Source organism: Panicum virgatum, chromosome 6K, assembly GCF_016808335.1.
Source record: "Panicum virgatum strain AP13 chromosome 6K, P.virgatum_v5, whole genome shotgun sequence".
Taxonomy (NCBI): Eukaryota; Viridiplantae; Streptophyta; class Magnoliopsida; order Poales; family Poaceae; genus Panicum; species Panicum virgatum.
In genome coordinates, this window is record NC_053141.1 from 41,398,560 (window position 1) to 41,414,727 (window position 16,168).

The window sequence follows — 16,168 nt, forward strand, 5'->3', positions numbered from 1 at the left end:
TTGACTGAAATGTTAGTAAATAAAACATATATTAACTTTGTCTGTACATGTTTCGATTGTATGCTAAAAATAATATTATAATTATTCAACTAAAATGATAGTATTTCTCAGTAAACTTTGAGGCTACAACTTTTCTAATTTTTCCAGCGTGGTGCTGTGGTGTGCAAATATTTTTCTGAAGCTTGTTTGGAATTTTTTTATCAATGTTTATTCCTGTAGAAAAAATGAATTAAAAATTATGATAGTAATTTGTAAGAATCTTCTAGTTTACCCAACGCTAATTGTTTGGAGTCTCATTACTATGTTACATATTGGATTAGTTTCTTTATAATGGCATGATGGGCTATATTTAGTCAAACACTGTGATATTTTGGGTCGATTTTTATCGTAATGGCAGTGGTAGGTAATTTTAATTTATCTTATTTTCTCCGATTAACGTGGAAATTTTTAGGCCTTGAGATCGAACGTGGAGGCTCTGTTAGTTGACCAAATAATAAGATATCTCAGTACACCGTGAGGCTACAACTTTTCTACTTTTTCCAGTGTAGTGCTATGGTGAAGCTAAGTTGGGCTGGGCCATCGACATACTCCATTCAAGCCAGCGCTCCCCTTTTGTTGGCCTGTGGTACCACAACTATCATTCTATCAAGAAGAGAACCAATTCCCCTCAAAAAAAATCCTTCAAAAAAAAACAAAGAAGAAGAAGAGAGAGCCAATGTTAATCTGTAGTCGATTGTGCAAGTGCAATCTGTGGTTTGTGCTTGTAGCCAGCCACTACAGAGCCGCTGCATTTCGTACAGGTACCAAGGGAAAACTACTACACGTACCTGGCCGGGCTGTAGTGGAGGATCGAGCGTGGGCACGAGACAGGGCAGGGCAGGGCAGCTCAGAGCCGTTGCTGCTGGCCCGTGCGTTCTTGGCTGCTGCAAGCCACCTCGCACGGGAGACGGCAGGTCGGTAGCGCCGTAGCGTCCCGGACTCGCTGTGTCCGGTGTACCCTCTACCTGAAGGGCAAGAGGATGAGCAAATTGTGAGCAGCTCCCCCAGTTGAGCCGCCGCGTGCACGTCACATCACCTTTTTTTTAGTGAAAACACATCACCGTTCCCCCACTGGAAGATCTTGCCGTGGCGGAAACCATACCGCACCAGTATCCCACCATGCCATTGCCATTGCCACCAACCCTTTCCACGCGCGCATCGCTTTTTTTTCTCCTCTGCCAGCCTTGGAGTCCGCCGGCCGGACCATGCCCGGGCCATCGGCATCCATCCTGATGACTCGTTTCCCTTCCCTGATCCATACTGAAGAAAACGCATCAACCAGAGTGCATGGGCCACTCATGGAGCGGCGCAGGATTCGTGGATCTGCACTTGACAATCGCGGCTTCGGAACCCTGGCATCGGTGAGCGTTGACGTGTGCGCCGTCAACCAATCATGGAGCGCTGCAAAGAGTGCAGGGCTTCGAGGATCTTTGTCGGGCGACAACGGCCAACGGGGTCGGGATGCCGGCTGTCCGGGACGGGTGAAATCAGAACACTGATGGATAGGATTGCAGCTGTATGATACTATGCTACAGTACTGCTAATCTTTAAAAGACTAGGGGGGATTTCTGTCTCCACATTGCGCCACGTAGGCTGAAATATCTCGGCCGTCGGATCGCGCGTGAATGGCTCGGATTGATCCAACATATGGGTCCCGCATATGGGCCCCGTAGCACCCAACAATGTGGGGCCCACTGGGTCCCACAAGTGGGCCCCACTGTGGACCCACGGGACCCACAAGTGGGTTATGGACCCACCGTGGGCCCCGCAGGACCCAACAACGTGGGTCCCACCGTATGTGGGGCCCACATAACCAATTATATGTGGGGCTTACTACAGTTTTTTTTTAAAATCATCTGAAGTCTGATAAAATCAACTCGCACTCTATCTACGTCGCTCCACATAAAACTCTATGAGCTTTGGTGAAATCAATTTGCACTCCACGACCAACAAATCCACAGAAAACACCCCAAGACTTCTGCAAAACCAACCCGCTTAATGTATATCGCTGACGGGTTAAATCGTCTCACACATTTACACACTGCATAATGGGCTATAACACTGCCCATAATAGAATATACCAAGGGGGGATTTCTACCCCCACATTGCGTCACGTAGGCTGAAATATCTCGGCCGTCGGATCGCGTGTGAATGGCTCGGATTGATCCCACATATGGGCCCCACTGTGGACTCACGTGGGTCCAACCGTATGTGAGGCCCACAGAACCAATTATATGTGGGGCCTATTACAGTTTTTTAAAAAATCCTCTGAAGTCTGATAAAATTAACTCGCACTCTATCTACGTCGCTCCACATAAAACTCTATGAGCTTTGGTGAAATCAATTTGCACTCCACGAACAACAAATCCACAGAAAACACCCCAAGACTTCTGCAAAACTAACCCGCTTAATGTATATTGTTGACGGATTAAATCGCCTCACACATTTACACACTGCATAATGGGCTATAACACTGCCCATAATAGAATATACCAGATACTCCCTACCTTTGAAAAAAACATAGTAACTTTATTGTCAATTATACTCAACTCATTTATATAGTCCAGCCCACACTCAGTTAATTTCAGCCTACACTTCATTTCATAAAAAACTCCTCGAATTTTATCAAAATTAATATATAGTCCAACCCACACTCAGTTAATTCATAAATATCATTTATTCAAGCCACCTCTTCAGCAATTTTACGAGAACTCTCTCGATCCAACTACCTCTCAGATAACTTTATGACAACCAACCCACGATTCATGCATTTTTTACAAATCCAAGCTCTACAGCAATTAACCCATGCTCCATAGACTTTTACAAAAAAGCCCTAAACTTTCTAAAAATGTACTCACACCCAAAACTTTGCAAAAAAGCTCCCAAAATCATGACGATCAACCCACGGCCCCTACATTCTAACTAAGTAATAATACACAAAAGTTTCTATAAATTAATCCACATCCTAAAATTTCGCGAAAAATATTCCCAGCCTTCGTACCAATCACTGGGCTACAGGTTATGGTGCGGCAATGCCGCGCCGGTCTTTCTAGTCTTCAAAGACCTAAAGGGGGGTTTGCGGCCCCCATTGAGCCACGTAGGCTCAAAAATCTCGGCCATCGGATCGTGCGTGGAAGGCTCGGCAATTTTACAAAAAAAACCCTTTATCAAAATTAATATATAGTCCAGCCCACACTCAGTTAATTTTATAGTAACCCCCTTGAACTTTGAAGAAAATAGCATTTGCTTAAGCCACCTCGCAAACAGTTTTACAACAACCCCCTCGACCTTTATAGAAATACAACTTGAGCCACGTCATTCGAAATTTCTCGGCCATCGAATCGCGCATGGATGCCTCAGATTATCCATGAGACTCCGCAATTTTATAAAAAACCCCTTGAACTTTATTAAAATTAATATGTAGTCTAGCTCACACTCAGTTAATTTTATAGAAACCTCAGACCTAAAGGGGGGGATTTTTTACCCCCCCCCATTGAGCCACGTAGGCTAAAAAATCTCGGCCGTCGGATCGCGTGTGCTGGCTCGGATTATCTAGAAGGCTCAGCAATTTTTTTTAAAAAACCCAAACTTTATCAAAATTAATATATAGTGGCTCGGCAATTTTACAAAAAAAACCCTCGAACTTTATCAAAATTAATATATAGTCCAGCCCACACTCAGTTAATTTTATAGAAACCCCCTTAAACTTTGCAGAAATAGCATTTGCTCAAGCCACCTCGCAAACAGTTTTACAGCAACCCCCTCGACTTTTATAGAAATACAATTTGAGCCACGTCATTCGAAATTTTTCGGCCGTCGGATCGCGCATGGATGGCTCGGATTATCCATGAGACTCGGCAATTTCATAAAAAAAACCCCTTGAACTTTATTAAAATTAATATGTAGTCCAGCTCACACTCAATTAATTTTATAGAAACCCCCTTGAGCTTCGCTAAAATAATATTTGCTCAAGCACCTCCCAAATAATTTTACAGTAACCCCCTCGAGCTTCATATAAATACAATTTTAATGAAGCCAACTCTCAGGCAGTTTTATGGAAACCACCGCTAACTTTGAACGAATGCCAGCAGGGTTGCCAATTTTACAAAACTCCCCAAACTTTATCGAAATTAAACTGCAGTCCAACCACTCCTCTGACAATTTACTGAACCCCCCCCGAGCTTTTCATAAATACCATTTATTCAAGCCACCTCTCCGGCAATTTTATGACAACTGTTTCGATCCAGCCACTTCTCAGATAATTTTATGACAACCAACCTGCGATCCATGTATTTTTTACAAACCCAAGTTCTACAACACTTAACCCACACTCGACAGACTTTTACAAAAAGGCCCTAAACTTCCTAAAAATGTACCCATAGCCCGAAATTTTGCAGAAAAGGCCCCCAAATTCATGACGATCAACCCACGACCCCTGCATTCTAACTAAATAATAATACCCTAAAATTTCTATAAATTAATCCATAACGTAAAATTTTGTGAAAAATATTCCCAGCCTTTATACCAATCACTGGGCTACAGATCATGACTCGGCAACGCCGCGCCAGTCTCTCTAGTCTATCTATCCCCTAAAGCACGGAGTTTGTTTTCCTATGACCACCCAGCACATCTACCCCCTGTGAGGAGCGCTATCCTTGTGTACCCACGGATTCGTCTCCAGAAAACTGCCTTCATAAAAATCAATGGTCCAGATCACCGCCTGGAAGGCTTCAACGCCATCCAACGATTAAGGATTCGCCGGCTTCAACGCCCGCCCGCCTCTCCCGCGCGCGACGCCTCTCTTTTTCCTTTTTTTTTTTTTTGTCGTCCCCTCTCTTCTCCTTTTTTTCGCAGAGAGAGCCGGCATCCCGCGCGCCTCCCGCGAACCTCGCCTCCCGCCCCGCCCCGCCGCGAGCCTCCCCCGCCTCGCCTCCCGGCGAACCCGCCCTGCGCCGCCGCCGTGAACCGCTCCGCCAGCGGTTTTCTCTCCCGCGGCCGCTCCTCCTGCTAGGGTTTCGGCGCTGCCGAACTCCCCGGCCACCATCCCGCCCGCACCGTCCCAGCCTGTGTTCCCCGCGCCGCCGCCGTCCACATCCATCCCCGCGACCCCGCTGCTGATGAATCCGGCCACGCCGCCGGCCACTCCGGCCACCCCTACCACCACCCCGCCCGTGCCCTCCCCGCCGAACAGACCGCCAACGCCGCCATCTTCGCTGCGCCGCCGGTGGCCCACCCTCCGATTCGTGACAACCTCTGGCCGCCTGATCAGTCCAGCACCGCCATGACGATCCCCTCGACGAGAAGACTCAGTTTTGCCACTCCCCGTCGCCTGCCACCCGCCGGAAAGCCGCCGCCGCGAGCAGTCCCCTAAGCGGCCGCCGTTGGCTGGATTCCGGCCATCCCTGTGAGTTCCCCTCATCCTCCTCTACCTTTCCCCAACCCCCATCGAATTCCTTGCTCTCCGGAACGCCGGCTCGCTACCCAGATCCACCGGCGGCCATGGCCACGAACTCACTGAGCTTTTGCATCCCATGAACACAAGGTGCTTGTATTTGGGTCTAAACCAATTTCATCACTATTTTTTGAGTTCGACGAGAGCCTTGGGGGTGGATTTGAAACAAGGTGCTTGTGCATGTGCAGCCTTGGGGGTGCATGTGCTTGTGCTTGTGCATGTGCAGAGTTAGCGCATCTTCATATAGCACTTATAGTTTTTTTTCTTTGTGGTGGTGATCTTGATTTTGCATACAGGCAATCACAGCTGCAGGAACAAGAAAAAATGATTCCATATTTAGCGAGCTTCAAACCCAGATTAAGAACAAGAAGTTGACAGTTCATGTCAAGGCTAGCTCAGAGTCAGATGTTAGCAGCAGTGCTATGCATTATTTAGAATTGTTTTCATACATATTATTTAAAAAAGCTTGCAGTTTGTGCTGAGTTCTTTGATTCATGGCTTATCTCATTTATTTGACTCATGCCTTATGCTGCTCGGTGAATTGTCATGGTTTAAGTAATCCTTTGATACATTTGATAGTATATCTGCCACTTTGAACTGAATGTGCCACAGACTTTTTTTTGGGCAAGGGTGGATCCATACAACATTGGCAAGGGTGGTTATCAGGCAAGCGATGTACCAGTTGTGTTGCTTGTAGCAGGTTGCTCTGGTCATGCTTTGGAACTACAATTTGCATCTGTAAAGGGATCCTTGTGTTTGCAGTTCTGCCGTCCGACCCAAAAGTAAATGGAACAAAAAGCAAGTTTCAACTCTGGTTAATATTCTCACTATTGTTGCAGGCGTACCTCAAATACCACTAGAGGCCTCAACTTGGGATCCTACAATGCTCCAACGGCCTTGGATTTGCCGCAACAGATGAGTACTGCACTCTGCGTGTTGTTATATCCATTTAGCTGAAATGTGGCTAAACCAAGAGGTGATTAGTTTACCTTTTCACGATAGACTGATATTGTCCATCTATAATATACTGATGATTTCAGGCTTCAGGTTATTTGTAGCCTCTAAGATATTAATTTGCATGCCTGCCATTTTCTTATAGTTGTTTTCAGATAGCTTCTTCATCTCCACTTGTGCAAAATTCAAGAACCCAGATGCTGCAATCATGGTTGGTTATTTTCTGTGTACCTGAATGCTAACTGAGTTTATTTCATTATGGTACATTATACTTGGACTGCCTATCTTGCCTTGACGCTAGGAACCCAGTCCTAATTCTGTGTACCTGAATGCTAACTGAGTATATTTCGACTGCCATCTTATGGTCACAAACTCTTCAGATTATGTAGAACCATTTGGAAAGGGTGGGGACTCAGGATTCACATTCCATATATAAGTAGCCAGAGGTAAACACACATTTGTTGGCAAATGGTCTATTCTTTTTAAGTTTCCTCATCTTATGAGAAAACTAGATGCAGACAACTGGCAAGAGCTCATCCAAAGCATTAAATCTGACATGTGTCGAGTCATGTTCTGAGTTCTGTCCATTTGGTCCTCCAGGATTTTAGTGGTGTATCCATTTCATGCAATGTTTAAAAGAGGCATAAGTTAGGTTGTGTTGGTCTGGTGTATCCATTTGATCTGGCGCGATTCGCACAAGGAATAAGTTAGGTTGTGTTGGTAATCATGCGAGGACGACAATTTAGGGAAACGGCTCTGTCCTGTGCGAAATCACTGCAGGACTTACTAGGACTTATCTATCTAGATTGTTGATTATGAAATTTCTGCTTCGTCTGACAGCTACTTCCATTCTGTATTTCTGTTAATGAGGCTGTGACTATATTAATTGATACCGCAATTGTTATTTTTTTTGTGCATAGAAATTTGATAATGAGTTTGTTTTTATGCTAAAAACACCTGTTGTTCCATATGACTGCTGTCATTTTTTTTAGTTTGAACAGTTCCATTCTACTTTATTCTTTCAGCTTCGATAGATCAGTCACCCTCCATCAGGAACAGGTGGATTGAGTCCAATCTTTTACTGGTAAGAAAATGAATTCCTGCATATATTTTTCTTCCATTTTGCAGATATATAGTGGTTCTTTCATTTTGCAGTGATCAAGACATGCTTAATTCTTGAAACTGGATAGCTGCATGTATTAACAAGCTAATCTTTGCTTTTTAGGTCCCAGGTGAACTTGATAAACATATGGCCCATTGTGGAGGGATCTTGTTTTGCAGTAAAATAACTTCTATATTGTGCTATTTTTTTAATGCTCTGTGAGCAAATGCTCTTTGAACAGAGATAAGCTTGCTGATTGGATAAGATTAGCTGATGGACTGATAGATGCTTGTTTCAGATATCTGATTGTGTTTGTAATGGCTTCTTCACCTAGCTGTTTGCCTGTTCCAGTGGCCATTACAAAGAATTATGCTGAGTGTCATTTTTGGTTTTTGGAGTTGACAGAAGCCATGGCTCAAAATTTCAAGCTCCTGTGGCAATGCAGGTTAGCATATTTCCCTCCTATTCTTCTGTGTTTGAATTCTCGTTTTGTTTCTTAAGTCCTATACACATGATCAAATAACATGCTTTGAGGATTGCAGAATTACTGAATGGCAGATTATAGAATGCATGTGAGTGCTTGGTTCCAGCCTTTGGGACGTGTGGAATTCAATGGGGTAGGCGTAAGTGTCTTCCATTCTTTTTTCATGTTACTCTGCTTAATTGGATGCTCCTTTCCTGACCGCATGTGTTAAAGTTTCATCAGTTTCATTAGTCCATGCCTGAACTTATCTTTTGGTTGGACCCATTGCGTATTGGGAATCCTATGCCTTGGTGCTGTTTGCAAGTAGACAAGGATCATGCTGGATTGCAAATGGAATCTGCAGAAAATGTGTAACTAGAGGGTGACATATTTAGCATTATGATATTGCAGTGCTTGAAAGGGAAAACAGTTAACGGCCCTGTTTGGTTCTCCTAGCGCGCACAAGCCGAGAAATGAATCTCGCATGCATGGAGTGCTAAATGAAGTCTATTTGCAAAACCTTTTTAGGGATGGATATAGTTAGAGCGCCCCACCTAGCCAACCCGACCATAAAACCCAGGTGTTATAGTGGGAGGGGCGGGGGCCTTTATCCATAGTCCATCATTCCCCCTACGGCGTGCGAGCCCGGCGTAGCCCGCAGCAGGTTCTAGTGCCCGGCGTAGCCCGCAGCAGGTCTCAGCACACGAGAGACGCAGGGGAAATCGCGCAGCGGAAATGCGTGGCCGGGAGGGATCGAACCCAGGACCTCGGCTCTGGTACCAAGTTAGAGCGCCCCACCTAGCCAACCCAACCATAAAACCCAGGTGTTATAGTGGGAGGGGCGGGGGCCTTTATCCATAGTCCATCAGATATAACTTTTCGCGACGAATCTAATGATGGTAATTAATCGACTATTGGCTACTTTGATGCTACAGTAACCATCCTCTAATCACGCGGTCAAAGGCCTCATTAGATTCTTCAGGGTTCCTAGCGCAGGGGTTCTGAAGTTGGTTTTGTAAACTGACTTTATTTAACACCGTAATTAGCGGTCAAAGTTTCCTAGCACTCACTAGCGTAGAGAATCAAACAGGGCCAACGCATTCCAATACACGCAGACTGTTTGATGACATGGCATCCTATATAGAGTATATATTACCTTAAGCTCCCCAAGTTTACATATTGGGCTTAGCTGTCAATGCCTAGCAGTCATGTGACAAGTTTACCTTAAACTGACACACTGAAAATTAAAAGTGACCAAATGCATGAATAGCTATAAATTCAATGCAGGTAGCGGTTTGTCAGGTGAATTTGAAGGTATTCTGTGGCACTTGCTGTATCACCGATTGGATTTTGTCACTGTTTCTTTGTTCTGAATCATATGAATCGCATGCTTTAGGTTAGTTTTGGTAGTCTTCTATTAGACCGAGCATATAGAACAATATAGCATCTTATTATACCCCCCCTGAACAGAAGTATTTAATTTTCTTCTGATTATTGAGTATTATTGTGATTTTTTAGTTGGTGGAAGCATGCATCAAACCTCGCAAGCTACGAGCAACAGGATGCACATGAATTTTTTTATCTCCATCCTTGACCATATCCATGAAAATATAAAGGATGATCAGCTCAAGACACATGCCCAAGGTAGTAAGCTTCTCTTTTGATAATACAAGTTCAGCCAGATCCATGTATTAGAAATTTAGAATAGCGAAACTTGTAGAACCTGTTGGTGTGGGTAGTAATTACAATGTTCATTGTTGGCCCCAAGTGTCTTTGGAGCTTTTCACCAATAGCCCTGCAGGAGCTTTTCACCAAAAAAAGGGAAAAAGCTCTTCAATAACAGTTACCTGCAGTGTAATTGTGTGGTCTGATATGTCAACTTTCTGGGCCTAAAAAATCTGAGCAATATCTAGGACATCCCTTCGAGCTGCAGCATTTGCAGCGACCTTTATGATCATCAACTCTCTAGCAGCAAATGGTAAATGAGTAAAATCCTGGACCTGAGAAACCAAAAAAGAATTTGAGCAAGACTTTCAGGTTTTCACCAAAAAAGGCAAACATGAACAGAATAGTCTTCCTGTATTATTAGGTGAACAAATCAGCCTAATTTTCTTGGATGAAGTGTAGAATAACTTTTTTTACTTCGGTGTGCTGTAATGCTATTCTTGAGTAAAATAATCTCAGTTAATGTCCCATCCTAACATTGTTATCATAATAGGCCATGGGGACTGTTGCATTGCCCACAGAGTGTTTTCTGGTGTGCAATGGGGAACGGGGTTTGGCTGGCATGAATTCCTAGGCATCAACTCTAATGAGATGTTTGGAGCGGTTTACAGGGGCTCAGAGACTTGATGCTGATTAAAAGTTATGCAGTGAACGCTGCGATGAGAGGCAAGAATCCCTGAAGCAAACGTCCATTCGCAGGCGTCCATTAGTTTCCTGCTTTCACATAAAGAGATTTGAGCACTGCTGAGCAAAAGTTCAGTTTCCTTTGATGATATTTATTGGTAGCCTTTTCACAACCTTGACAAAGACGTATACAAAGATGAAGCCATATGAATATGGATTCCGTGTGTTATTGTTGATATTCTGTTATGTTATGGTCTCACTGGGAAGTTCACTGATACAGCTACAAGCAGATTTATATTGATTGCTCTTGTCTAGCAATTCTTAAGATGATACATCAAAATTAAATGTATGATCCCATAAAGTTGTGATTTTACTCTATGCATATGGTTGTGTAATCAACATAATAACTTTGTCCTTTGTGTGAAGCAAATATTTCTCAGTTCGAACTATAGATCATGTGTTGTTTGATGTACGATCGAAATTTATTTGTGGCGTTAACACGGGCACCTTATGCAAACTTACTAGTGCAACTGCAATTGCTAAAAGAAAGGGGACGGAACAGTGGCCAGGATCACTGCTCCTGCAGACACACGAGCGGAACAGCAACCCCATCGAGTCCAAGCGGAGCGCCCACAGGCTGCTGCAGCAGCTGCAGAGGTCGGCAGCGAGCTCGCGTCATGGCGGGTTGGGAACAGTTGCTCGGCAGGAGGCAGCGCCAGGCGCCGTGGCCCGGCCTGCCCAGGGGAGGACTGGCGCCGGCAGCCGGCGGCGTCAGCGTGCCCCGGGCACTCACGTGAGGATCTGGGCCCGGCCCGGGGCGGGGACATGCCGCCGCCGGGCATGGCGTCCTCCTCCCACATGCTGCTGCCGCACCCGCACGGCCGCGTTAAAGAGAGAGGCCCCGGCCAGGCGGGCGACGACGGGAGAGGAGAGGCGTCCCCGCCGGCGGCGCGGGGGAGAAAGCAAAAGCAAGGCGCTTGGTGGTGGGCTGCGGGGGGCCTGTGGCCCACCAGCGCCCACTTGACACGTCCTCTGCCCGTGGGCCCGACCCGTCTGCACGTGCTCGGTTACTCCGGGTCGGGGCCCGCCCAACTTCCAGCTCGATCCAAAGCCTGCACGAAACGAGTCGCTGTAACTTTTTTTTTTTTTTGCCCGTTGTGCCGAGCCGGCCGAGACTGGGGCGGGCGTTCGGCGACGTGGTTGATGCTGCGCCCGGGACGGGACGGAGGGTCACGGCACCCACCACCCGCGTCGAGATACCGGCAGAACCTTTGACGGGCCCGGGGAACCACCTCGCCGCCGGGAAAAAAGAGCAGGGGAATCGGACTAAAAGTTGACGTCAACCTCTCGTAAAACGGACACGCTGCGCGACGGGCAGGATGACGGGAACGGAGGGTTCGAGGCCACGTGCGCTGCGCGGCGCCGCGCCGCCCGGACTCACGGCGTCGCCGTCCGTCCGCCTAACGCCGAGCCGTCCCACCCGCGGCCTGGCGGCGTCCGAGCCGGACGCCTCGCTCTCGGCTCTCCGGCCCCCTCCACCTCACGCGCTCGGCGACAAGCGGGGGCGACCGGCCGAGGCGGGGGGCGGGGCCCACCGCACGCGGCGCGGGCCACCTGTCACGCCTCGCGAGGCGACGGGCTGGGTGGTGGGTGCCGTGCGGTGGGTCCGCGCGTCTCCCCGCGGTGCGTCTCGGCCTCTCGGGTGGGATGGGAAGGCGAAAAAAAAAGGAGAAGAGAGGCCCGGCCGGCTAGGCTAGGGTGGTCGTGCTGTCTGCACGTGACCGGAGCCGCTCCGACGCCGACGCCGACGCTTCCCTCGCGTGGCCTCGACAGCGACGGCGGGGTGGGTTAGCAGCAGAGCCATGACTTTTGCGGCCGGCAAGTTTAATTTACGGATCCCTAAACCGATTCTTTAAACAAAGGTGAAGGTACAGACCCAGCGCAGGGGGAAATGGGAATGCCGATCAAGTGGGCGAACCAGTTCTTAAATCCGGCGCCCGCTTAAACTACTCCGACGCGCGGGCCTTTTCATCCATCCATCCACGGAATCTTCCTCCCTGTCAGACTGTCACTGTGTCGGCTACCTCCGTCACTTTACTAATCAAATCCACCACTAATTAATAATTAATTAATTACGTTATATTATAATTAGTTCCTTCGGCAAAAGGACGGGGCTAGCTGCCACGTACTAGCTCTGGGAGTGTTTTTCTTTTGTTCAGAGCTCTTTTGCTTATGCCAAGGAGCTGGCATGTCCGGCTTTGGGGCGGAGGGCGCGCATGAGGCGTACGGCGTGGCGCGATCGAGTGGCTCATTCCTCTTTGGAGCAGGGAGGATGAACTGGTAGGTAGGTAGGTGGCCAAGGGGTCATGTGACTCCATGATTGCAATTAGCGTGACCGATAATTAACTTCATCCTGTCAACGAAAACGTCCCGAGCGCTTGCTTTAGTTATATTTTATTAGGTCCCGTTTTGGAAGGCTTCTAACGCAGCTTCGGCTTCATATATTTCACGCAAATTATGGCATTGTAGCGTGAAGTTGTTTTAAAAGCTGAGGTAAAAATGAAATTAGAATGCGGGTGAAGCCACTTTTTTTTCACCAGCTTTGGCTTCATGAGTGAATCTGCTTTTGGAAAAAGACCTCCCAAACAGGGCTTTAATTGTGTTCTCCGTGTTTGAGTTCATTCCATTCGCTGGGTCATCTTATCTCTACAATTCCATGTAACTAAATTTTAACCGCTACTCACACCGCAGAAATAGATTTATAGGCGAGTTAAATTTTACTTGGAGAAAATCAATATTTATCCCATACTTCAGGCAAAACTATCTCGCTTGGTCGGTTGAATTTGACAATGTTTTATCCTTAATCACGTCATCTACTGATGAGCTGCTCCAAAGCAAGGAGCATGGGCAAAAGTCTCAGCGCGATATAAAGAAATGCGATCTAAACAGCATTGTTAAGTGTCTTTAATGATTGGTTTGGAAAAGAAAAATTGGGAGAACATGGGGGGATGCCGCGAGCATGATGGAGGGAGGGAGCGGGTCCAAAGCAAGGTTTTAAATAGCCGGCTATAGCTTCCGCTATAGACGGCTATAGCTTCTAGGAAGGCCAAACGCTATGGCATTTAGCCCGCTAAAGCCGGCTATAGCCCGCTAAATGCCGGCTATAGCCCGCTAAACGCCGTAGCGGCAGCTCTGCCGCTAAACATCTTAGCCGGCGATTTAAAACCTTGGTCCAAAGGGAGGGGAGCCAGCGTGCATGCACGAGGATATACAAATGGAGAAAGGGGCTTAGCGTAACATGCATGGCCGGGCGATGCGAACAAGGCTACACAGGCTTAGACCTGGGCATCCTCCGGGCCGGGTCGGGTTCGGGTCGGGCCAAAAAAAGCCCGGTGTTTTTTCTAACGGCCCGTGCCCGACCCGACCCGGTGGCCGGGCCGTAAAATTGAGCCCGCACCCGACCCGACAGCCAGTCGGGTCGGGTCGGGTTCGGGTCGGGTCGGGCCGGGCCTATGTAAAATGTCGGGTTCCTTCGGGTTTTTCGGGTTTCGGGTCAAAATTTTTAGCCCGTGTCCGGCCCGTCAGTCATACCGGGTTAAAAATTTTGACCCGAGCCCGCCCATCAAACTCTTCGGGTCGGGCTATTTTCGGGCGGGTTGGGTCGGGTCCGTCGGGTCGGGCAGTCCATGCCCAGGTCTACACAGGCTGTTGTGTTCCGGGCGCGCCGTGCATACGGGTGCGGATTACTTGTAAAGTTACTGGTATTCTAAATCATGGTCGCAGCTAGATCTCTGCAGAAATGATTGGCGTCAGGCACTTTTCTCGCTCTGACATGGGGATACTGTTGTCAGAAGAGCTCGTACCTAATTGGACTGCCTACCGATAGCCGCTCTGTAAATCTAGGACTACTACTAAAATTGGAGATGTGCAGTGTTCAGGGCTCAGGCAAGATACAGCAGCGTCAAAAACGTATGCACAAAAATAGCAACTGTCATCAGTAGTCAATACTCCTATATACATGGGCTTTACTTTGATGATTTATCTGGGTAAAAACAGCAGAAACAAACGTTTGATAACCTTTTTACCTGGCAAAATCACAGAACTACGCACCCTGCAACTTCGTGCGGCAGAACACAGGGAGTGATGATTGGCGTGCGGGGAGATTAGCCGACGGTGCCGCTTGTGACATGTGAGGGAAACGGGGGGCCGGCACTTGTTTACGCTTTCTTAGCTGGATAACGGGAACGCCCCCCGCGGCTTGCGGCCGCGCCACTAACACTGCTTTTTGCGTAGCCCTGCACTAAACAATGCACCGCCACCGGCGACCCTGGAAATGCTCGTAGTCACGAGCCCGTCTTTTCCCGGCACACACGGAGACGGAGACGGAGACGGAGACGACGGTGCCTACGGCCTACGCGCCGCGCATGTGCGTATCCCGCCCGCTGGCCCAGCCTCGCTTTCGTGTGCAACCACCGCGGCATATGGGGGTGCCGCCTGTCGGCCACGAGTCGGGGAGGGTGACGGGAAAGGGCGCCGCGCCAGGCTTCAGCTGCCGGCCCGTCCTGGCTAGCTCGGCAAAGGCGTAGCCTCGCTAGCCTTCGGGGAAAAGAACTCGTTGGGTCGAGTTGGCGCGGCACATGACGGCCGTGGATCGCTATAGCTGGAGAGGACGGCCTCCGCCCTGGCCGCGATCTCGATCTGTGCCGGCAGCCGGGCAGGCCCGAGCAGCAACTAGCGCCGGGTAAAAGGGACGGGTTTGCGGACGCAGCGCCTCGGCTCGGCGCCACGCTCACGGCGCGCGTCCGCCCGCGGGCGGCGCGGGTGCCGGGCCGGCACGCCACGCGCGCCTCTGACGGGCACGAGCCGGCCCGGGCGGCCGCGGCGCGGCGTCGGCACGTGCGGCGGGTGTCCTACAGTCACAGTGTCAGCGCCACACGTGGGTCGTCGGCCCTCCGGCGGCCACAAAGGCTGCGGCGCGGGCCTCCCAATCCCAGCCGGCCGCGCACGCGACGCGAGGCAGTGCGCCTGCGCGCGTGCGGCCTGTGGCGCCGCGCTTGGTCTCTTGCGCCCAGTTGGAGGGGCCATGTCTGCGCACCCGCACGGGGCATTGTCCCCCCCCCCCCCCCCCCGACTCCTCGGCGCGACGGCGCGGCCCGGGCGGGGCTGCAGGCGGAGGGAAGTAATTGGCCGAGGTGACGGCACGTACCATCCTCGTCGTACGTGGCCGCACACGCATCGTGCGTTCGTGCACGGTGACCGCCTACACATCGTCGTCCGTCTCCCGTGGATGGATCACATGATTCATACAGCGAAACGTTTTTCTCGTCCCAAAAGACAAAACCAAATACAGTTTTTATTTTTAAAAAAAAGATTTTGACGCTATTTGACTTGGCAGGCTTTCTGTTGATCACCCGCGCACGATGCAGGTTATTTTTGCTTCGGCTCAAGCAGCCGCGCAAAAAGACAGGCTCGGTAACTCGCGTGTAGCTGCTGGCAATCACTGGCTCGACACGTAGTATCATCAGTCAGCATTAGTTTTTTTTTTTAGAAAACCGGGATTGTATTTCACATATAAGGATCAAGGTTTACATCGCAACCCTTACACAAGCACCCTTAAACAAAAAGAAAATTACATGTAGATCCAAACAAGGGTCTCCCGGTTGACTGAAGCTAGGGCATCAGTCAGCATTAGTAAGAGCAACTCCAGCCGACCGAGTAAAATTTGAGCCCGTATTTTGTGTTTGCAGGCCGGCCCGACCAATTTAGGGGCCCGGCTTCCACTCCGCGCTCCAGCCGGCCCGAGCAAATG

The 16,168-nt window shown here is 48.8% G+C and overlaps 2 long non-coding RNA genes across 9 annotated transcripts; one reads left to right on the top strand and one right to left on the bottom strand.

Moving 5' to 3' along the window:
* Positions 1-4,967: 4,967 nt before the first annotated feature.
* LOC120712718 lies at positions 4,968-10,784 on the top strand. 8 transcript variants are annotated; one of them, XR_005690990.1, is made up of 8 exons: positions 4,968-5,443; positions 5,788-6,656; positions 6,826-6,891; positions 7,471-7,529; positions 7,671-7,992; positions 8,090-8,170; positions 9,529-9,654; positions 10,229-10,784. It is a non-coding gene; the product is annotated as an uncharacterized LOC120712718 (long non-coding RNA). The 8 variants fall into 8 exon arrangements; XR_005690992.1 differs by having other exon boundaries at positions 4,971-5,443; positions 6,331-6,656; XR_005690994.1 differs by having other exon boundaries at positions 4,973-6,467; positions 6,601-6,656.
* Positions 9,656-11,330, bottom strand: LOC120712719. The gene is made up of 2 exons (XR_005690996.1): positions 10,882-11,330; positions 9,656-10,010 (listed from the first exon to the last, which is right to left on the bottom strand). It is a non-coding gene; the product is annotated as an uncharacterized LOC120712719 (long non-coding RNA).
* Positions 11,331-16,168: the final 4,838 nt, after the last annotated feature.